Source organism: Balaenoptera ricei, chromosome 9 (genome assembly GCF_028023285.1).
Source record: "Balaenoptera ricei isolate mBalRic1 chromosome 9, mBalRic1.hap2, whole genome shotgun sequence".
Lineage (NCBI taxonomy): Eukaryota > Metazoa > Chordata > Mammalia > Artiodactyla > Balaenopteridae > Balaenoptera > Balaenoptera ricei.
Genome location: NC_082647.1, coordinates 48,430,892 through 48,455,029, shown reverse-complemented (window position 1 = coordinate 48,455,029; position 24,138 = coordinate 48,430,892). Strand labels below are relative to the sequence as shown.

General features: G+C 40.2%; 1 protein-coding gene across 8 annotated transcripts in view; it reads left to right on the top strand.

Annotated features, from left to right (window-relative positions):
• The window catches only part of CREB5 (cAMP responsive element binding protein 5), a 404,519-nt gene that overhangs the window by 311,283 nt on the left and 69,098 nt on the right, over nucleotides 1–24,138 (top strand). The gene's annotated exons all lie outside the window — the stretch shown is intronic.

The following is a 24,138-nucleotide window of genomic DNA, read 5'->3' as shown; positions in this document are numbered from 1 at the left end:
ATAAATTCCTGCAGCATTTACATTCCGTGTGCTGATCAAGATCCCAAACACATGGGATTATACATTTGATTATATTTGTTTTGAAAATGAGAATTTGAGAGATTAGCAACTGCTTATGAATCACCAAATTCCAAAGCAGGAAAGGATTATATTGGCAAAATTCTTTCCTTTGAGAAACAAAGGTCTGAAGTTCAAGTTAACAGCTGGTCTAAGGTCAGGTAGCTAATTAGCAGAAGAAGGGGAATTAGAACCCAGATTCCAGGTTTTCAATTTATAGTACTTCACTCTGCATGTGCTAGTCAGGACTTGACAGAGAAAGCCATCTGCTGGCTGCTGTGATAGTGAATTTTCTAAGGGAGTGTTTCCTGAAGCGTTGTCAGTACCCGGGGAGAAGAGGGTCAATCAGCTTTTCCCTTTTGCATCCAATGGGAATTGAAGTTCATCAACAGAATGCCTGAAGAAATGGGTCCATTTTCTATAATTCTTCCTGAGACTTGGGGGTCTTGACATGAGACCACTAAGCTATTCTGCTTGGCTATCCAAAGCGTGGATTCATGATAAGTATTGCCTCTCTTGGCACCCAGTACAAACTGACTTGATTTTGCCTGCCACCAAGCAAAAGTAAACTTCCCACTTCTCATTGCTGTGTTTTTTGGGACTGCATGGATCTTCCTTGGGCCTTCGGAGATCTGTTTCGTGCTGGTGTGAAGTGGTGACCGAGCTCTCTGAGCACCCATCACAAAGAGGTATTGAAATGTCCCTTTCTTTCCATCGGCCCTCTCTGGGCTCTCCCCATCTCCAACCTCACCAGCGGCTCCGCACACACATTCAGATAGTCTCCTAGGACTCACTGTCTTCCCAGTTCTCTCTCTTTCTCTTTCTGCAAGTATCCACCCTGTTTTGGTAACCGTGGCAACAGGTGAAATACAATCCCAATATTTGCTTGCTGCCTCTGTCACCCAGCCCAGCACGCGCATCGCAGGCTCTTGTTTTTGTGTTTGTTTAACGTTCCCAAGCCTGAAGTCAGATGCATCTGGGCAAGGACGCCACGCACGGTCGGTCTGGTTTGGAACACCCCCTCTCACACAGTCTTCAGGCACGTCTTCTTTGTGTGTTTGTATACGTGTGCGCACGCGTGTTTCCTTGTCTGCTTTGGAACGTTGTACAAATAAGTTCAGCTTATGTTAGAATAGCCAAGCGGGAAAAAAAGGAATTTTACACATCTTGTTACAAGGAAGTTCTGCTTTGCAGAGATATATTTTGGTCTTTTTCTTGGAATTTATGTCGCTTACACTTTCCAAGATTTTTGCCAGCACCACTAATAAGGAAAGTTTGCTTTGCACTTTGGGATGATGGTCTGCCTTGAGTTGGTTTTTTATGTGGCAGGTACAGCAGATCTGTCAGAAAACTTGTGCCTTGAGGGGGATGGAAGCGGGGGGCATTGGGGAAGATAGAGGAGGCAAAGTTTTCCTAAAAGTGTGGGATTTTTCTTTTGTTAAAAAAATAAAAGGGAGAATCCAATCTTCAAATCCAAAACTAACCAAGAATATATTTTTCCTGTTGGTATCCTTTAAAATGGTCTTTCTATCCCCTGTTTGTTTGAAAATCTAGCTGTACTATATAGTATTGTATATTTTATATATTTTATTTGCCTTAGTATAAGATGAATCATTAGGTTCTCAGAATCGGTGAGTCTCAACAATAAAAATAAATACATCGAGTATTTTTACTTTGAAACGGTATTTGCAATCACCAGACAGAAGATGTGTTTAAGGAGGATGAGGTTTTCATCCAACTGTGGCCTTGGATTCTAGAGATTAAAAGTGCAACCAGAGAGGCAAGGCAGTAACCTGATTTCAATAGAGAGCCAGCATCTGAAGAATAAGAGGGAACAAGAGCGCACTTGGGTAGAATTTCAGAGTTGGCAAGTGTTTCACTTGCACCCTTTCCTGGAATGTGCTTCTCCCTTTTGGCACCTCCGCATGGGAATGTGCCCATGTTGCCAGGGTACCAGTCCTGTGTCCCTCCCAGCCTCTCCTGCTTCACTCAGCTCCGTGCACCATGGTCACTCTCTGAAAGCCCCTCCCAGGAGGCTGGCATTTTTCTGAGGGCTTCTGGCTGCCTTGCCTCTCCTATCCTATTTCCTTCGCTTTGCAAACTGCACTCCTCCTTTTTTTACAAGACTTAGCTCAAATGCACATCACATTTCCTGCAAAGTCTTCTCAACTTCCTCAGGTAGACAGGAGCCACGGCTTCTGCTGGGTAGACTCCGTTTGCACCTTGTTTATCTATTCCTTGTACAGGTTTTATTACGTGTCATCGTCTGTGTACCTGCCTCACTGCCAGCCTGCGAACTCCTTGAGAACAGAGGCCAATTTGATGCCATGTCCCAGGGCTGGCATCTTTCCTGCACGTTCTAGGTGCCCAGTAAATGTTTGTTGATAGAATGAAGGAAGGAAAGTCATAAACCAATTTAGATGGAGATGCTACTGTGACTTAATAGGCTGCTCCACGCTTTGGGCTTTTTTTTTTTTTTTTTTTTAAAGTTCCAGGGATAAGGTAGGACTTAACTCAGATGATTGATTCACCAGTGGTAGAATTTCAGGACCCATGACAAGTGGGTGGGAGAGAGATATTTGAGCAGGTGAGAATCCTTCCCACAATTTCCCAAATCCCTGCAGCAGTATGTGGGGGCTCTGCCAGCCACAGCCAAGTGCAGCTCTGCAGGGAAGCCCTGCATGCGACTTCTGGTTTATATCCTGCTTTTGAAAAATTTCACGTGATGCTCTGAGCATTTTCCCATATCACTAAATATCTTTTGAAAACATGTTCATAATTGTATAATTTATCCTATGGCTATCGCATAAAAAGTTTCACTTTATTTCTATTTCTGGGTATTTAGATTTTCTCTACTAGAAATAACCTTTTGATTAGAAAAATAAATCAAAACAAAAAACTGATCTGAAATTATTTAATTATATCTTTGATTATTTCCTTAGGATAGATTCCTAGAATTAGGATTACCAGGTCAAAGGGAATAAACATCTTAAAGACTTGGTATATATACTGCCAAATTTCTTAAAATTTACACTCATTTTCATTCCTTCCTGTAACATAGGAGGACATCTATCTTACAGCATTTTCGGAAGTATTAAACATTCTCATTTTAAAACAAAATCTTGGCCAGTTTTTGTTTGCATTTTGTACATTATGGTAATGTTACACATCTTTTTCTATATTTGTTGGCCACTTGATTTTCTTTTTTTGATACATTTCTGTACTTTCAGGCAATTTTTCCTCATTGGGGTGAGTATTGGAATACAGGGAACAAATGATAGAGCAGGTTATCCTCCCTCTACCGCATTTTTCAAATTCTTAATAATTAGCTGGCTTTACTACCTTACTTTACTAATTATATTTTTGTTTCTAAAACTCAATGCATGTCTGAAAATAAATTTAGTAGTTTTTTGGTGTTTTGTTTTGTTTACATGACTCTTTTGCTTGGATGCACAGTGTTTTGAGGGTTTAAAAAATCTCCTTAAGCTTTCTGATTTTTTATAGTTATTCGGCTGACTTATTGCAAAAATGTTGGCTTCCCTAGGAATATGAATGTGGTTCTTCCACATTTTCTGTGTTTATCTAACCAAGCCTTTGTTTATTTAAATATAAACCCCAGTATCTTAAATAAACTGAAGATATGTTTGTGTCTCTCACACTTATCTGAGGTAGATTATATGGATCCTGCTTTATCCCATTTATGAGAAATCAATCTCTGACCATTTTTATTTCACCAGCCGTGATGGAAGTATATGGATTTATATTGATTGAACTTTATCATTATTACTCGATGGTTAAATGTCTCTGAATCCATTCTCAAGCAAGAAAGTTAAACTGAAAATATAAAATAGCTTAATTCCCATGGGGTGATATTAATGGAGTATTGTTTTAAGGTTGAGTGAGTCTTAATGTTAACCAGACTGTAACCTCCTTACTAGTGCCTAGGCCCCCTCAGGGGAGGGATCTGACTACCTAGCACACAGTTGGCACAGAATGTCTCTTCGTCAAATCAATGAATGTGAGTAACTATATAATAATATCAAACATGCATTGAGTGCTGATCATGGGCCATGTGACCATGTGATTTTCATGTTGTGAAGATTCAGTGAGGAACTGCACATAAAGCACTGAGACTAAGCATTTACATGTATTCTCTTATTCCATCCTCACAACTATCTTATGAGGTAGGTATCCCTGGTTTTTTGTTGTTGTTTGTTTGTTTTATTGAAGTATAGTTGATTTACAGTGTCATGTTAGTTTCAGGTGTATAGCACAATGATTCAGATTAGATAGATAGATAGATAGATAGATAGATAGATAGATAGATAGATCTCCCTGTATTTATAGGCAGATTAGCTGATGTTCAGAGGGCAGTGCCCAGGATCACTCAGCCAGCAAGTAGCAAACTGAAGATTTGAACCCTACTCTGAAATCTGACCCTTCCATGCTGGATCTCTGCTTTGGCAACCTAAAAACAACACGGTGACTGGATTCTAGTAGGGGTAGAAGCAGTGACAATTAATCGGCAAATATTTATTATTAGTGTCAACTATGCACTAGGCTTCCTTTTTTTTTCTTCTTCTTCTTTTTTTAAGCAGTAGACCCCTGACATTCCTGAGAGTTTTGCCTGGCATTGCTGTGAATCCCCAAACCCATGCAGGTAGCACATCACATCCCTGTACCCAGGACAGTAGGCAGAGAAAACCACATTGCAGTCCTGACCCTGGATGGAGGGCCAGACTGACAGTATTCCTGCCCAGAACTGTGTAGCAAATGTAGTTTAAATCTGCACCCCAGCAAAAGTTCAAATTACTATAGGCCCTGGAAATTGAGGGTTATTTTTTAGTATTTGAAACCTTGAATGTTAAATTGGAAAATACCAAGTCTCTGTGCCTTTAACGATAATGTTAATAATGACTGATAGCTCATATTTTAAGATATGTAGAACATTTTCCCACCTTTCACACAGATGCTCAAGCTAGCCTTTTATGGGAGCCACAGCTCTCAACTAGAATTAAGAATAAGATGAGTTTGCTTTTTGTTTTTCTTTGAGAAGTAGAATGAACCATTGGTTGAGAACAAAGACCCTACAATCAGACTGCCTGGCTTCAAATCCTAGCTGCAGGACCTGATTGCTTAACCTGTCTGTTCCTCGTTTTCTCATCTGTAAAATGGGGATAATTGTAGAGCCTCACTTATAGAGTTATTTTCAGGATTACATGAGGTGATGCAGGGAAATCATCTGATACCTGGGACACAGTAATTTCTCTTTCTCTTTATATATTATTTTCTTTCCTTTCCCCCCTACTTCAAAGGTTACTTCTCTTTCTTTTATTGGTTTAATTCATGATTTTTAAAACATACTTGTACAAAGTTCTCATAGAAGAGAAAACTGAGACTAAGAGAGATTAAGTACCTTACCTTTGATCATTCAGCAAAGCTGTGGTAAACTCAGTTCTAGAATTCAACTCCCAGTTTTGATTAATGCACTAAATTACTCTGCTCCTTATAGGGACTTAGATATGAAAACCCCTGGGAGTTACACAGCTGTTGCTTTGAATTCACCAATTAATTGAAATATGTAAGAATAAAAATGACTTTTAAAAAAGTTTAAAATAGTTAAAAGCTTATTTTAGAAAGCAGAGCTCAGTGCAGCATATTTTTGAATCTCAAACACATGTTCTTGTTTTATGGTTTGTTAGTTCACAAACATATGAATATGAAAACATTTTATAACATTGAATATTTTGATGTTAAAATATTAGGGCTAAAATTACACAAAAGATGAAAGGCTCACCAAGAAATATATATTAAATTCCACTGCCTAAAATAGGCTTTCACTATGTCTGTACAAATTACTTGAAATTATACAAATATTTGGAATATGTCTAGCCACGAGACTCAACTATGTACCCTAAAATGACATGAGCGGTGCCATGCCAACTTTTGGCATTTATTTTTTTTCCAAAACACCTAGGATCATTATTGGCTTGAATGAGAACTTCCCTTATGCTCTGCAAGTGGGTTTGGAAGAAATGCTAGTGAAGGAGAGCTTCCCAGTCCCTTGGATGGAGGTGGTTGAGTCTCTAGGACATAGTTAAGAAGGCTCTTTGCCAACATACCCTTTGGAACAACCATACCCGTGATAACAGAGTGTGAAGACCTGATTATTTTCAAATCTGATGAATGAGTCCAGCTGTTCTGTAGACTGGTATGGGGTATGTGAGAACATGGGATCACAGCAAAAGCATGTTTATCTCACTCCATCATTGCAGTGAATTTTATCTCCTGGGAATTTTCTTAAAGAGCAAGTCTGGACAGTCGTGGCTTAATGACCAGGAGCTCTACAAGCTAGTTGTTCCTCAGTTCCAGTTATGCAGAAGACAGGGCCTGCATTTGTAAGGAAAGATAAGCTAAAGAGCTATGCATGTTCCTTAGACAAAGATAATTTGTCACATCACCACCATTAATCTCTTAGTTCCCAGCTCACTCGGTTCCCAGGTATCGGCTTTGTAGATTTATTATATATGTAGAAATGTCTCTACCAGTCCACTGAGCCATCAGTTCCTTTTTTCATCCTTTCATTGAAAAAAATATCGAGCCCCTCCAAAATGCCAATATTATACTTGGCCTTTGGGAATAAAACTGTGAATAAGACATAATTCAAGCCTAAAGGAACTTACAGTCCAATGGAGGAATCAGGTAAATATATAGACAACCAAGTATATTGTGATAAATGTTATGATAAAGTCAAGTGCAGAGTGTGTGTCAAATCCACCTTCACGGTGATGGCACTGAGACCTCCAGAGTGGCTCTCCAGGAAGACCTCTTGGATGAGTCAAGCTCCTGTACTCTTTCAGCACAGTGGCCACTAGCCACATGTGGCTACTTAAATTTTAAATTCATTAAAATAAAATAAAATTTAAAACTCCAGTTCTGAGTTTCACTAGATGCATTTGAATGTTCAGTGGCCACATGTGGCCAATGACTACCATATTGGACAGCACAGATAAGGAACATTTCCATCATCACAGAAATTTCGATCCAACAGCACTGGTCTAAGCAGATCGGAAGGGTGAGAAGGAAGGGTTTTCCAGGGGGAATAAATAGAGTGACCATAAGCCTGGAGATACTAGAGAAGAGATAGCATAGGAAGTTAGCTAAAAAAAAAATATATTTAAAACACGCATGTATGTATATATGTATGTATGTGTGTATGTATTCATTCAAGAAGCATGTATTGTTTATGCTACAGTTACGGATTTTGCAAAGACACAATGCCAGCCTCTAAATAACCTGTATATATTGAGCAAGGTTGGGGGAGGGGTCATAAAAAATTACCAAAAACTGTATTTGAGTTCAAAAGAGAGACTGATTATTGGGGGTCAGGAAGGAGACTTGAAGGGTCAGGCCAGTTCAGTCTTCATGAAGTTACTGCTTTTGATCTGGGTCTTGAAGAGCTGTTAGGATTCAGACAGGGAGGTAGAGTTAAATTCCTTACCTTGGTTAAAAAAACATTCGAGTTTCTTCCAGCGTTAGGGTTCCAGCAAGCAGCTGAGAAGCTGAGGACTCTCCCCACCGGCATATTCATTAATGTCTTTCTCCTAAGACTGCCGTTTGTACAATGGGGAGCTTATTCGGCTGTGCCAACTTACACGGAATAGTCCCCCTTCTAAATGGTGTTAGCATGGATTAGTTTAGGGAAGCTTGAGCCAGACCTTGTTTGTAGTAGGTGGCTGAAAAAAGGACTTGGGGAGGGAGGTATTAAGGATTATGCAAATCGCTGGCTGATATGTAGGCTAGCAACTGGAGACTTCTGTAAAAGCAGCTTTTATATGCCACTAGTTGAGGGACCTTGGAAGCAGTTCTAGGCATGTTATGGGCAGATGACTTAGGCAGATCCAATGAAAATAACAGTAAACAACCGTGTACATATATAAATTTTATTCTCTGAATTGTACAATCGGATCTCATAAAACTCACCCCTGGCCACTTATTCCCTAAAGTTAGAGACAGTGAGCACTTCCCTTTCCTGTTTGGTATTTTTCCTCTGCTGGGAGTGTCTACAAAGTGCAATTGAGTTCTTGCTTATTGAAAAAGCCACTTGGCCTTCCATTTCTAGGACTGTGATGTACTTTGTTGTTTGGGAAACACTGGTCACAGAAATCTGTTTGAAGGAAGAGATAGATTCGAGGGATCAACAGAGAAAGGTCTCCTTAACAAAAACTGTTCTAAAGTGTGCTGAGATTCACGTGGAGATCAGGTCTTTAGAAATTGTGTAAAATGGTGAACAAGATAAAGGGAAAAACAGTTTTGTTGCAGATCCCTATTTAAAATCTTGCTTTTTTATCCTTTTTCAGTAGAAAACCATTTCATACGTCTAACTCTTAAGAAAACGAAAAGGTAATTGGAAAGATGGCATGAATGGCTTGGGAGAAAAGGAGAATTTTTTTTTCCATTATCACTTGGCAAGTAATTTCTAAAATTTACTTAAATGTAGTTTGATATTTATTCAAGCAAATGAAACTTAAAAGGACAATATTCTACCTGGATTTTAGGCTTTGAGCTTCTCAAGACCAAGAACACACTATGAACACATTACCTGGCCACCCAGTGGATTTTCTACACACTTCTTAAATTAACAAGATTTCTACTTGACTGAAGGTTGTTGAGTTACCAGAAGTTCTGTGGGGTGGGGCACATTTCAAAAGGTTTGTAGTGTTGCCTTTGGAGCTCCAAGGTGGATCTTCTGCAAGCAATTCTTCTACCTTTAAGGCAGGCCTGACTCTCACACAGGACTGGTGTTCCCCAAGTGTGTTTAAAAGTCAGTCATTCAGAACTCAAAACAATTTTTTTCACAAGAAATGTCAGAGATGGTTACTTTCCCAGGGCTGCCCACAAAAGCCTTTTATTCCATAATGTATCTAAAAGAGTCTGTCTACACGTGTTGAGAGAAGAATGGAGTAGTATAAATAGGACTCCCCTCCCACCATCCCTGGAGACAGTGCTTTTTAGTTGCTGTAGGGGCAGCCCCCTGGGCTTTACTGAGAAGGAAAGGAAACACGTTTCTCTCTGAGGGGAGCATATCCCTGGAGTCGTCCCGGGTATGGGCTCTTGTAGAGTGAACCTCTACAAAGTCAAGATGTTTTACTTTTTTAAAAAGACAACTCAATACCTCTAGAATGAAGTGTGTTTTGAACTTTCTCTTCTTTTATTACTGTGAGCTCCATTATGGCTATTTCACACCATTACTGGATTTAGAAACCAGAGGAATGATGATCATACACCGTAGAAATCGATGTCCCTAGGATTCGTCATTAGCAAAGACAGGCATCTCCTACTGGCTTAAGATATCGACATTTTCATAGCTCTTAAAAATAGCCACAGTGCACCGTTCTCACATTCGATTGATATATTGTGACTTTTTGATGTCGGAGCAATTGATTGATTGATTTTTTTTTAGCACCAAAACCAAAGACAGGAGTGATGGAGATGACCTAGAGAAAGATTAAATCTTCCCCTGCCAGGGCTGAGTTAATTGAAGCGATTCTATATGCTTACTTCATCTTAGACAACAAGCCCTTCATCTCCTCCTCATCGTTAATAACACTACCATTTTCTAACATTTTTGTCCACCTAGAAATTATATCTATGAGTTCTTAAAACATAAATTACTACCCTGCCAACCGTCATTCACCTATAATGATACACTTGGAAAATTTTCAACCAGTATCACAGACTATTGCTTTTTCTTGCTTTGCTTTCACTATCTGAGAGTTGAGACTTGGATGAAAGTTTAGACCCTAAAAGGCTATGGCTAGTTGTCCTTAGTGATCAAGGCTATTTTTGAAAGAAAAAAAACCAGAACTGGACAGTAGAACACTTAGGAAACAGTTTCTCTATTGGTTTGTTGAGCTGCCATAACAAAGTACCATAGACTGGATAACTTAAACAACAAAAATGTGTTGTCTCTCAGTTCTGAAGGGTAGAAGTCCAGGATCAAGGTGTCAGGAGGGTTGCTTCCTTTGGAGGGATGTGAAAGAAGGCTCCGTTCCAGGCCTTTCTCCTTGGCTTATAGGTGGCCACCTTCTCCCTGTGTCTTCACATGGCTTTCCTCTGTGTGTCTTTGTCCTAATCTCCTCTCTTTATAAGGAAGGACATCAGTCATATTAGATTAGAGCCCACCCATAGGACTTCATTTTACCTTAATTACCTCTTTAAAGGCCCCATCTCCAAATATAGTCACATTCAGAGGTACTGGGGGTTTGGACTTCAATGTATGTATTGTCAGGGGGAGCAGAATTCAGCCCATATCAGTTTCCAAAAGTAAACTGAAGATTACTTAAATCTTAGACTCTTAAAACAAAACCCTGACCAGGACCCTGTGATCGACCTTTGCAAAATCAAATCTCAAATTCTGACAGAACTTCGGTGGGAACCTGTAAACCCCGCAGTGTCAAGTTGGTCTCTCCAATTAAGAGCTCTCCCTCAGTAAACATAGAAGCTTGCAGATTGGTCCACTTCTGAAGCTTAGCTTCAGGGCTGGATTAGGGTGACGGAGCAAGAGAGGTGCCCAGGGTACAAATGTAAGAAAGCACTCACTCTTAGGGTTGTGCAAATGATGACTTTGCACTGATGCATTTGCACAACCATGAGAGTGAGTATCCCCGTAAGAGTTGTGCCCTGGGTACCTCTCTTGCTCACCCTAGTCCCAGTGCTTCTTTGGAGGAAGGGGAAAGCTGTCCCTATGTCACATTCACATGGCTCTTTCAACTACATCCTGGCACACATCTAGTGTTTAAGTGTTCTCAGAAGTAACTGAAAGTGTGATTAACAGAGGTCGGGGGAGGGAATATGGGTCCTGAGTCCTCACCTGGTTGTTAGTGACAGCCACTGAACCAGGGATAGCTTTTGAGTTCGCTGTGCCATATCTCCACATTCATGACCCAGTGGCAGACTTGCTCTTGTTTGGCCATATTCTCAGCCATGTACTCAATGGCCTAGAGAACAGCACGGAATTTGGGAAGTGGGTCATTGCCCCTTTGCATGAGTCTATGCCCAGCTTAGAACGTGCTGAGATTTTGGGTATTGTATCAGTGCCCTGGCCCCGTCTGAAGTGCCTGGCTGTGTTCTGAGAGCTGAGAAGGAGCAGAGGCACCCTCACCTCTGCCCATGGCTGTTGCCTCTGCCATGAACTTAAGAAACCTATCTGCCATGGCAGAGCAGAGCCCCGTGGCCCAGAGCAGATGTGGCCATGTTGGCTTGGAGCTGTCTAGACAGGGGAGAAGTTTCCTTGTTGCCCCCTTCAGTGACTGATCTGACCACTGAAACAATGCAGATGTTCTCCTTCGAGAAGAGGCATGATTAGCGAGGCAGTGAATGCTGCTGTTTTCTAAGAGACCAGCAAGGACAGCTCAGTCCAAGACATTCAGGATTAACATTTTCATGCTACCCAGGACCCTCTGGCTCCCCGCTTTTGCCTAAGAACCTGTACTTCCTTTTAGAGCCTGCGGGAGTACTCCTATAGAAAACCCAGCTTCATGCTAGCTCAGTGCCTTGATGTGAATTTGTAGAGCCTGACTAAATATTTCCTTGTTCTGAGAGGAAAATAAAAACTATCTCTACCCTTCCATCTAACTATTAAAAATGCACTGTAGAATTTCCTTTACAAGTTGGTCTCTAAGGAGATGCAAAGCTAATTTTCCAACAGGCCCCCTCTATTTTAGTGTCACATTAAAGTTTCACCAATAATATTAGTGATAATAAATTCTCTAGCTACATGAAGGGAAAGAAATTTCAGTACAAGGGCAGTCTGCCTGTAACTTTCTCATTCTGTCCTGCCATGTGGAGCAGCAAGAAAAAGTAGGTTCAACGTGGCATCCATCTGTAGCAGACCATTTTAACACCGTGAATGCTACTTGAATTGTGTCTTGGGGCTAAATTATCTTATCTGAGACCTTGCTGCTCAAAGTGGGGTTTCTGAACCCACAGCATTAGCATCACCTGGGCGCTGGTTGGAGATGCAGGATCTAGGACCCCACCTTGGACTTACTAAATGCAAACCTGCAATTTAAAAAGGTGGTCAGGTGGGTCAGAGGCATATGAAGGTGAGGAGAACTGATCTAGGAACTATTGAACCTGAGGAGATTCTGGCCCAAGACAGGAATATTTTGAAGTATCCACTTTACCCAAAAGCTGCTAATTAACTTTAGCAGTTCTGTTACAGAAGATGCTTTTTTCCTGTCAAGTCCTTTTGTAGTTGGTCCCTGGCTTATCCAGTCTTCATAAGGCCCCTTCAGTTTCTAATGAAGCTTAATTGATTAGCTCTATTTGTGAAAAGCTCAGGGCCTAGTAAGTACATGCCCCCACTGGGTACACAACTAAATAGTTTATGAGGTAATTCGTATTTTAATGTCTTTCCTAATGAGTCCTTTCAGTAATGAAATCCCCTGAGAAAATGTTACTGGTTTACAGACATTTCTTAGGATTCTACAGAGGGGAGACTAGAAATTTTAGGCTCCAGTGTAGAAAATAGTTTCAGTTCAAAACAGGTCTGATTTTTTTTTTTCTCAAGAAAAAATTTTATACCTTCTTTTTCATACCCTATTTTATAAACTTTTTTATACTTTATTTTCTAAGCTCCTATCTTCTCAATCATTTTCCGTATTAGAAATAAGATTTTCTTTCCTGAGGCAGTTCTGGAACTCCTTACTTCTGCTGTAAGTAAATTATATGAGGGCTGCCAATGGGTATCGTCTTATATGAACAAGAAGGATAGATGGAGAGGAAGAGAAAAAGGGACACACACACGCACACACACACACATACACATACACAAGCGCATGCACATAAGCACCTGGCCGGTGATTTGATGGTCTTTCATTGTATTTTAAATATTCTCAGCAGCATCATTTCTGTAATAGACGGTGAATGCATCAATCATTATTCATTAAGGCTAAAGCCAAAATGAATCCCATAATGAGAAAGAAGCATTTAGAACTGCAAAGTGGCTGAACAACAAGACAGTTATCTGCAGCGTGGCAGAATTCTATCCAAAGGGAGGTACAGCCAATTCCCTTTAAGTGAGGGAGGCAGCAATGTGATACAGGTTTCCTGGCAGCTGTGTAGAACCTGTCATGGTGAAGGGACTCACCTTCCTGTTTCCACGGCAGAGCAGAGAGAAGACACACGCACTCTTAAACCCTAACTTGAAGCCAGATACCCAGGCAAGGAGGACCAGTCCCAGTGCATTTTTTCCAGTTTCATCCTCTGAGGAAGGTTCAGGCATGTTCTGGGCTAGCCTGCTGACATGACACCTGTGGCCTGTCCTGTAAATGATGGAGAGGCAAAGCTTGGCCCTACTTTGCTTGACACAAAGATCAAAGCCTCCCAGCCTGTACTGGATGATGAAAAACAGCCTTTGTTTACCAGTTTTGCCCTTTCATTTGTTAATAGCCCCCCGTTCCTGAGGGAACAAGCTTTCTTACCTGGATCCAGGAAATGGAGAAGATCCTGAGAGGTGTGGGGAAGGCCCTTCTATAATCACTGTTCAGGGTGGTGAGGTGATGTCTGTTCCTCTAGGAGAAAAGCCAGCACAATATGACAGGGTCAGTGGATGTATTCCAATTGGGCCTGTGGCCATGTGGCTGGCTTTGGTTGATGGTTTGTTACCTGATGGCGTTGGATAAGCAGGATAAAAAATAATGACTTAATAGGCCATGTTTTAATAACATGTCTATAGGTCACTTGGAACAGGGACAGTGAAGAGCTGAAGCGGAGTGTTTTGTTTTCCTACAGCCTGGACTGCCTTCATGGTAGTCCAAGCAAGTCCAAGTCTATATAAGCCACATTTAGTGGTAAATCCCTAGAGCTGTGGGTATCTTGGGTTTTTGTGAATGAGGCAAGCAAATAGATGTGTAGGACTCCTTTGAAATCCAAGTTATAACTCTGGTTGTCATCATGTGAAAGAACAATGTGCAGGTAAGGGAAATTTCTTTACTTGAAGCCAAAGTTGGTGATTTTAAGGGCAGAGACTGCATTCTGAGCATGACCCTATTGCAACGAGAGAACATGTGTCCTAGCCAAGGAGGATGAGTTACTAGGGCTCAATGTTGTGAAACAAGAAGAATCCCAGAGTTCTGAGAAGACTCTTCAAATGCCCTGAGCAGGCTTTGTGGAGGCTACTTTGTTCTTGAGAAGTGAGACTTCATTATCTATGGAACAAATGAAGCTAGAACTTGGCATTGCAGGATATTGCTGAGCAAGGAAGCCTCTATACTTGACTTACTATGCAGGGAGGAAAAGAAGCCTGCCTGTGCACCGGCATGCAGTTAGGATTTTAGAATGGCTTGTAGGTCTTGGTTCTCCAGACAGTGGGCTTGTGAGATGCTGCCTGGAAAGGAACAAAATGAAAGAGGGGAAGAAAAGCTCAATGCAGTTTTTCTTCCAGTGACACAGCTGCTTTTGTGCAGAGACAAAGAAAGCAACAAGAGAGCAGGAGGCTATGAGTTAAAAAAATTTTTTTTATTTAACAATCAAAGAGGATGTAGTGCTTTTGAAAGTTCATGCTTCTACTAAACCTACCTTGAGCCAGTTGCACCTATCTTTGAGGAAGAAAATAGCAAGGGGGAATTTGTGAGTGGAATTCAAGCCTGGCCTTATAAGGCACATGCTCTAGCCCCCTATTCTCTAGGTATTTCAGCATCTGTGAGAGCCAAGGCCTCAACACGGAGTGGTAATTTCAGCAACTTCTCTGAACACTGTTCTGGGTGAGTCAAGTCAGCTCCTTCCCATTTACTTATGAGTTAATTGGCATTTAAGCTCAAGTCTCCAGGCCAGTGATTTATTTTAATAATAAGTTAGCCCCGTGGCAGGCCCATGACTTCATGACTGCAGCAGTGGAGAAAGGGCACACCGCCCTGATGGATGTCTCAGTGCTGCATGTGGCTGATTTACAAGGTGCTCCTCTGATCTGAGTCACTCTTGCCTCCTCTGCTTCAAGCCCCATTGGGTGGCATCCAGCTATTGGAGAGTCTACCTGCTTAAAGGGACAGTGAAAAGAAGTGGATTGAATACAAGTAATTGGGAGGAAATTATCCTTGAACAAGAAATCATCGGACTCTACAAATTGTGATGGCAGTTTGTACACTGGCCAAATCCAATCAGTTTCCATATGTTCATTGTATGTTGCTTTTGTGAAAACAAAAGACCATAGATGCTGGTATTAACTCAGACTTTATTGTTTTGAGTTCTATCAAATGTCATCTGCATTTTATAGGTCTCATTACAACAATGCCCATAATGATGGAATCAGCTGATTTTTCAAAGCAATCTTTAAGGTTATTTCATGTTTATTAGGTTGCTAGGGGTACCTAATACATCAGTATGAGTAGAAGAAGTGTTTAATGCAGTTGCCAGATTTTTGTGCAAGATAAATAGTTTTACATGTCTCAGAAGTAGAATCCAATTGGCCAAGAAGTTGGCTAAGAACTGAAATTTGACATCATTCTTGGCAACTCACCTTTTTTTTAATGTGTATAATATAAAAAAGTACACTATATCTTTTCTAGATATAATACTAGACCCAAAATGTAACCTTTAATAATAAATCTATATATGCAAATGATCAAGTACTTTTCCTAATTCTTGGTCATCGTAATAGACAGCATTTCAAATGGAATAAACTTTTTTCTTTTTTCCCTTAGTATTCTTAAAATGAGAGTATATGTAATACACATGTATGTTACAAAGCACAGATGATATAACAAATACCTGTGAATGTACCGCCCAGCCCCAGAACTACATCACCAGTAGTTTCTAACTACCTGTGTGCTCTTCCACAGCCCATTCTCCTACCTCACCCTGGGTCACCACTATCCTGAGATTTGTGCTTATCATTCCTTAGCATCTAAAATGTAGTTTTATCATGCATATGTGAGTTTCTTAGCAATAATATTATTTAATTTTGCTTATCTTTAAGCTTTATATGGAATGGTTCTTGTATGGAGTTATCTGGACTTGCTTTTTCATTTAACATGACAAATTTCTGATAAGAAAACTCATGAATTTCATTTTAAAGAATTAGTTGGCTGTATATTAAACATTTTAAACTCATATCATAGGCATCTGATATACAAGAAATATAAGAAATACATTTTAAGCCTTAATGTGAGCTATGTAATTCTTCCCTATTAGAGTTAGAGATGCTTGCAGTTTCCATACTTATTATATTTTAATTAGTAAAAGATGATTAAAACATATGAATTAAGCCTTATTTTGATGTTTCTGCAATGTGGTAATTAAACCCAGAGAAGATATAGTTTCCATGATATACTTACACCTAATTAGCATGTAATAATTATCAAATTAAATACTCATTTTAAATATGTAATTGAAATGTCATGAGTTGAAATCTAATTTTTTGGAATGAATTTATCAGGTAATGAAATTTCAGGCTTCCATCAGCTTTCAGGATTGTGCTAAACATAGGCCTAATTATCCCTATGGAATCTTTCAATTATCCATCTGGTTGAATACAGATTCTGAAAAATTTTAAGGGCAGAAATAGAATAGTTGATAATCTCATCAAAAATTAAATGGCACGTCCCTGGCTGAAATGTTTTGGTTTAGATTCTCTAGACTTTTCCTAAATATCAAGGCAATTTTTTTCCTTCCGCATTAGCCAACAAAGGAAACAATTTGGCTGCCCACAAGCCTGGGAAGTATCAGGTAGCACAAGCAGACTGAGCATGGGGCAGTGAGGATGGAGTGGAGGGGAGAGACGCTCCTTCTTCTCTTATGTGTATTTGTTTACTAAGATGCCGTTCTCAGCCTTCTAAGAAAGGCACGACTCTGAAGGGATGGCCACATCCCTTGGTATTAGGTATGTTATAGAACAGCATCTCTTAAAGTATTTTCCACTGGAAAACATGTATTTTTCTTAACCTCCTTACTATTTCTGACAAAAAAATGAGATTCCTTTCAGCAGCGAATAAAGAATAAATATAGCATGCACTCAGGTTTCCGTAAAAACGGGTTAAATTAGCCATTCCGGAACGGAGGGTGATTTTTCTACTCAGTCATGGAGTTACTTATGGTTTGCAAATATCTGGGAGGATCCAGTGCCTTCCAGATAGGACTTGCCTTTTTATGTGAAATTTGTGTGTTATAGGTGCATTTTGTTTTATCTTTTCATTATTAATGTTTTAATTTAAAAAATTTGTTTTTACTTTTCATTTTGAAATAATTTTAAACTTACAGAAAATTTGCAAAAATATACAGAGAGTTCCCATATACCCTTCATCAAACTTTCCCTAATGTTAACATCTTCTATAACCATAGAATAATTATCAAAACCAGGAAATTAACATTGGTGCAATGCTGTTAGCTAAACTACAGACTTTATTCATATTTTACCTTACCCCCCCAATGTCTTGTTTCTGTTCTGGCCCCCAGCTGAGGATCTCAAACTGCATTTAGTTGTCATGTCTCCTTGGTCTCTGTAATCTGTGAGTTTCTCAGTGGATCCTCAGTCTTTCATGAACTTGATATTTTTAAGAGTCAGTTACTTTATAGAATGTCCCCCAGTGTGTGTTTGTCTGAGGTTTTCTCCTGATTATTGGGGTTAAGTATGTTTTAGAAGAACACCCCAGAGGTGATGCTGTGTCCTTTTCAGTGTATCATGTCAGGGGTACATCATGATGATAAATCTTATTACTGGTGGTATTAACTTTGATCATTTGGTTAAGGTGGCCTCTGTCAGGTTTCTCCACCGTAAAGTTACTATCTTTCCCTTTGCAATTAATAAGTATCTCAGGAGAATATTTTGAGACTAAGGTACTCCTTGTTTTGAGGAAAATCTTCACATAGAAATCTGAACTTGTGAAATAAATACTGTTGTAATTTCCTGAATTAACAAAGGATTGTACAGTTTCCCAAAGGATTCACCCCAAGATTTCATTTTAAATAGCAAGCTCAGTTCTAGTACATTTAAAATATGGCTCATCTAATAAGCGGTGAATTATACAGCTCTTTGAGGCAATGTCTACTACAGTGTCTTCTTTTACGATAACATATGTCTTCTCCTATAATGCACGAATATATTCTCATCCTCTTATATGATTAGAAAAATAAGTAGAATTTCTCATACCTGGCAGGTCGTTGAAAGAAGAAACTAGAGTTTATCTTCCACTCTTTGTTCGTCGCTAAAAGGAATCTTTTTTTTTTTTATTGTCAGAAATAGTAAGGAGGTTAAGAAAAATACATGTTTTCCAGTGGAAAATATTTTAAGAGATGCTGTTCTATAACATACCTAATACTAAAGTAGATCGGCTAAGAGGATATCAATTATATGCCACACATAATGATTCTATTCTCTGGAAAACAAATTGACAAGCTGTACCAAGCCCTCTGAGGTTTCAGTTAGCCTTGAAGATGTCTGTATACTTCAGTTCCACCTAAAAGAATCAATTCAACAAAATAATTGAAGAACTAGGTAGAGGATCTTCACTGCAGTGCTGTAGAAGTGGTTGGGTAAACAATATAATGCTATAGAACAATTAAAATCATATTTTCAAAAAACAATGTCAGGAGAAAATGCTCTGGTGATCACAATAATATACTATGTGGAAAAATAAAAATAATACTGTCTATACAATATGTCCCTAATCTCCCTCCCTCTCTCTCTCTCTCTCTCACACACACACACACACACACACACACACACACCTACCTGGTAGGAATATATCAGAAAGTTATCTTCAGATGTTAGAATCATGAGTGATATTTATTTTCTTCTTTACGTTTGTTTTTCAACTCCTCTACTCTAGGTTTCTTTTATTAACAAGAAAAAAATATTTTTGAGAAATTAAAATTAGCAGTAATTCCACAGGTGCCTTTTGGGGAACTGGATTCTTTGAAACCTCTTTCCAAGTCCTCTTTTCAACCCTATGTAGATTACAACTTTGAAAGCAACTGAATGCAGTTTCTGAGTTTATTCTAAATCTTTGTTTGTATGCATATGCACACACACACATTCAGATAGTCATAATGAACTTCTTGGTTAAATAAAATGAATAAAAGTTTAAAAATAGATCTGTATTTTAAGAAAAATTTTCAATGTCTGTATTTTCTATGGTTGACTTTCTAACAGTAAACAGAAAATCTGTGGGATCTAAGGACTGTGATACAAAAAAGGTTGAGAGAAGGATAACCCTACGAGGGAATATAGTTCCCCCCCCCCCCCGCAAAACTAAAGGTGGAGGGGGGTGCTGGATATTTTTTCTGTTATTTTTTTTCAAGCTTAGTCTTTAAAATTAAACTTATTAAAAAGAAAAAACCCTATTTCAACCCCATCAAATTGCAGAAAGCCAAATATCTAGCTTTCATTTTTAATCAAACAGGCTAAATATTCATGTTTATGTGACTAAATGAAACTTTTGTATGCAGTGTTTCACTCCATCTGCATGAATAGTAGCATTGTGGCAGGGTGAGGTCACTGCAGAAGGGAAAGTGAGGTAAGAACACAGCTGAGTCTACAGGCTTTTCTGCTGCAGGGCGCACCAGCTCCTTCTTAAAGCCATAGAACTGCCATTCTCACACCAAAGGCCCTCCGTTTGTTTGCACTGGGCTGCAGCAGGGCTTGTCTGTGTGCAGGGATGCGCCGTGTGTCATGAATAATTCAAGTGTTCCAAGAGAGAACCAGAGGTGCAAGGAGAAGCCTGTGGCCAGAACCGCAGTCGTGTATAGTTTCTGTCCTTTGAACATCCATTTTGGCCACCTGCTCTCAAGGGAAAAGATGGTCCCATCCGTTTCCTACTGCTCACTCACAAGACCCAGGAGGGATCTCTGCTGTGGTTATGCGATCCCACAGTGGTGTGTTGCCCTCCCCAGTAGCGGCAGGCTGACATCTCAGAGCTAAGTCACCAAAAAGTTGGTTAAAGATGAGTGTCTGTACATATTTTACCTACAGTTCCTACTAACTTAGAGGAATAAGTCGGTTGCCAAGAGCATGCTGGCAAACAGCCCTTTGCCAACACCATCTTATTAGAGCTGTGAGAACTTGAAAAAAAAAAACACTCCTTTTTTCCCCCCGCAACAAGCTCTCCAAGATTTTTTTTTTTTTTTTTTTTTTTTTTATTTATTTATGGCTGTGTTGGGTCTTCGTTTCTGTGCGAGGGCTTTCTCCAGTTGCGGCAAGTGGGGGCCACTCTTCATCGCGGTGCGCGGGCCTCTCACTATCGCGGCCTCTCTTGTTGCGGAGCACAGGCTCCAGACGCGCAGGCTCAGTAGTTGTGGCTCACGGGCCTAGTTGCTCCGCGGCATGTGGGATCTTCCCAGACCAGGGCTCGAACCCGTGTACCCTGCATTGGCAGGCAGACCCTCAACCACTGCGCCACCAGGGAAGCCCTCTCCAAGATTTTTACCTCTTGCTTTATAATGGAGAGGAATCCTTTACTCTCCGCTTGGCATCAAGCAGCATCCAATTTCAAAAATAAGATATTTTAAAGATATGGATACCAAGCCTTTGCTTGTATCTGCCTTAGTAGGTGCCATGATATGAAGAATAACAGCTTTTAAAAGCTCTCCAGGAAAACTCTCTCACCTGAGGCCCAACCCCCATCACATAAAAAGGTAGACCACTCTGAACCTAAACTGTAAGAATGGGTAAGGTTGATTCTTTAAAATTACCACATCCCATAGATTGCATCCAGGATTCAGTATTGAGGATAAATGAAAGCTTAAGGTTAACCAGGTTAGGCAATCTGAGGGTTACATGATCCATGCCTCTGAGAAGATTATAGCCCCACTGAAGTAGGGGAGCAGGAAGTTAAACAATGCAAGGCAGTTTGTGACCAACGTGCCATAGGCATGCGATCAGGAGGAAGTGCTATAGAAATTCAGGGAAGGAAAATGTGCTTCTGGACTTGGTGGACTTGGAGAGAAGACCTGGTCAGGCATGAACAGGGCACTGAAGGGGGAACAGGCTTTGGCTTTTCCAGTTGAGAAAACCAGTATGAAGAGAGGGATGGTGATGTCTTATTTGTAACAGCGGCTCAAGATAGAATAGATATACGTATATGTATAACTGAACCACTTTGCTGTACACCTGAAACTAGCACAATATTGTAAATCAACTATACCCCAATATAAAATAAAAATTAAATTTAAAAAAAAAGATACAAATTCTCGAATAGATGAATCAACTGACAGCTGACCAACTCTGTGTACTGGGATGGGCAGTAAGTAGACCTGTTGAGCTGAGAGGTTGCTCTGTGTGAGAGAGATGGGGAGTCCTATTAACAGGGCACGCTGGGCGCTAGCCAGACCCTGGAGGCTCTGGAATGCCAGCCTCAGGAAATGGTCATTATCTTTTAGGCAAGAATGAGTCACTGAGGATTAGGAGTAGGGAGGAACACGATGAAATCAGCTTTTCTGGGAGATGAATCTGGCAGTGACTTGCAAGAAGCACATATCAGCTAATCATAATAAGGAAAACACCGCACTGTGGAATATTACAGGTTCCACGTTGGACAGTGTTAGACCATGATTAAACGATGAACTCTGCTCATTTCTGGTGGTGGCTGCAGAACATTGATCCGGGCAGCTGTTCACTATGAGAAGAATGAAATGGACACTGCCAGCCAGACACCCAGCTGCCACTCAGGTAACCTCTGAAATGTATACCTCTCAGGGGCAAAAGTGTATTTCCGAAGTGTTTCAGAGATCTTCAAGTCCATTCATTCATTCATTCATTTAGCAAACATTTGTTCAAACCTGCTGTGTGCTGGGCACTGTGATAGGCCCTGGGGGTCTAAAGAAAAACAAAACAAAACAAACAAAAAAAGAAAAACAAAACACATTCTATCTTCTCAAAGAACTTATATCTAATTATTATAGATTTTTAGTACAGAACATCGGAAGGTGCAGAAGCCCAGAATTTACAGCAGATGTAGTCCCAGTGTATGTAATCCCTGTTCCCTTGAATGATTTACCCACCTGTTGGTAAGCACTCACTGGCCTTGCGGAGGGTCAGTTCTTCTGTGGCCCTGCATCTAAGAGAAGGGAAATGGAGGGCAAGTCACAGCCAGCGGAAGGCCTCCCAGCTCCCTTTCTCGGTCAAAAGCAAATTGTGTCTAAGTAGCCCTTGCGTTTCAGTGGGATCGAGACCTGTTTATTTTGCACTTAGGAATCTTTTCCAGAAATTTTAATTGAGAACCCAGACTTCCCGCACCAACATGCCTACCACTGGTGTTCTGCAAAGCGGCCCCTCCTCCCTGGTTATTATTTTCAGCCACAGCTGTATACTTTAATGTGTATAACTGATGTTCAGAGACATTTGTTGGAAGCTGAGAGCAGTATTCAGAGAGAGAGAGAGAGAGAGAGAGGTCAGTTGGCTATCCTTGCATCATGTTTAAATTGCTGGTTACAAGTCAATGGTTTTACAGATAATTGGTTCAGGCACTCACCTTTCTAAGATTGTATGATCAACTGTTAATAAATGAATTTTGACAGTCTGCAATATGTTGTTTACAGGTCCCACGTTAAACGCAGTTAATGCCTATCACATTACATTATTGCCAGTTATCAATTACCCATGCTAATTGTTTTTGAGCATACTGTTAAATGGTGTTTTCTCTGAGCCAGGAACTGTTCTAAATACTTTACAAATATTAGCACCCTGCATCCTTATAACAATCTTAGGAGGTATTTACTAATATCATTCTTATTTTATAGAGGAGGAAACTGAAGCACACAAAGGTTACGTAGCTCATTCAAAGTCATGCAGTCATGCAGTGTCACGGTAAATAGCAGAATTGACATTTAAACCCAGGAGTCCCACTGCTAGAGTTTACACCTTTAACCACTATGCTGCCATAACAATAGGCAGCAATATGAGTAAAGAAAATACAGAGAGTAATAGTATTAATAGTGCTAGCTGGAGTCGTTTTGTAGCAGTGGTAGCAGTATTGTAGTAATAGCAGTATAGTATTGTAGTAGTAGTAGTAGTATAGTAGTAAGGTGTAGCAGCAGCAGCATTAATAGTAGTAGTAGTAGCATTGTAGTGATTGTATTGTAGTATTATGGTATCAGTAGTATTGTAGTAGTGGTATAGCAGTAGCAGCTGGTTGTAATAGTAGTAGTAGTGATGGTGGCCAAAGTACTGTAGTAGTACTGCTGTAGTAGTAGTAGTGGTGGTGGTGGTAGTGGTGGTGGTAGTGGTAGTGGTAGTGGTAGTGGTGGTATTGTGGAAGTAGCAGTGTAATGGCTACAGCCATCATGGTCTCTTCCATCCTCGTCTCTGTGTTCTCCTTTCAGAGATGACGATATGGAGGCTTAGAAAGGCCTAATAACCAGCAAGTTGCAGAACAGGGTTTGTGCCCACATGTATCTGAGTCCTTTGCTACCTCCTAGGATGAACGCATGAGAAATAGCTGTTTCTGTAGCCTGTAGAAATCACTGCTCAGATACGCTTATGTCAAGTACACAACAGCCATTGATTTGGTGGTGCTGCCCTAACCTCTGTGGTGCTTGAATGGTTTGTTGCGGTTGTTATCCTTGGTTGAATCTCTTGTCATATTCGAGCTGCCAGTTTGCTGGGGTGTTGCTGGTGAATGTGAGGGCTGGTATGTGAAGGGAAGGGAGTCCCTTGGGAAAAGCCAGCCAAATTAGTTGTGACTGAATTAACTTGTTGATTCAGTGAGACACATCAACCCAGTAGCCTCATGTAGACACCGCTGGGGTCTGAGCCACCAGTCTGTAGGTCACTGACTCAAGCCCCTGTGAAGTCCCCACCACCACTTAGAGCAGTAAAGACTGATTAAACATGTTTATATGTAATTTGAAAATGGTTCTTTCAGGAAACGTGTGGTTCTTTAAAGTCATTTTAAAACCTGAGATTTTACTTTCATTTATTTACATTCTAGCCCAAAAGAGCCCAGAGTTGAGCACAAAGTCCCATGATGTATGGGGTCCTCCAGGAGAATTGTCAGAGCTGTTTTATATATTTTTACTCTATCAATATAGCCTTTCACAGTTCCTAATTAGTTTTGTTAGTTGACTTACAGAAAAGTGTATTTAAAG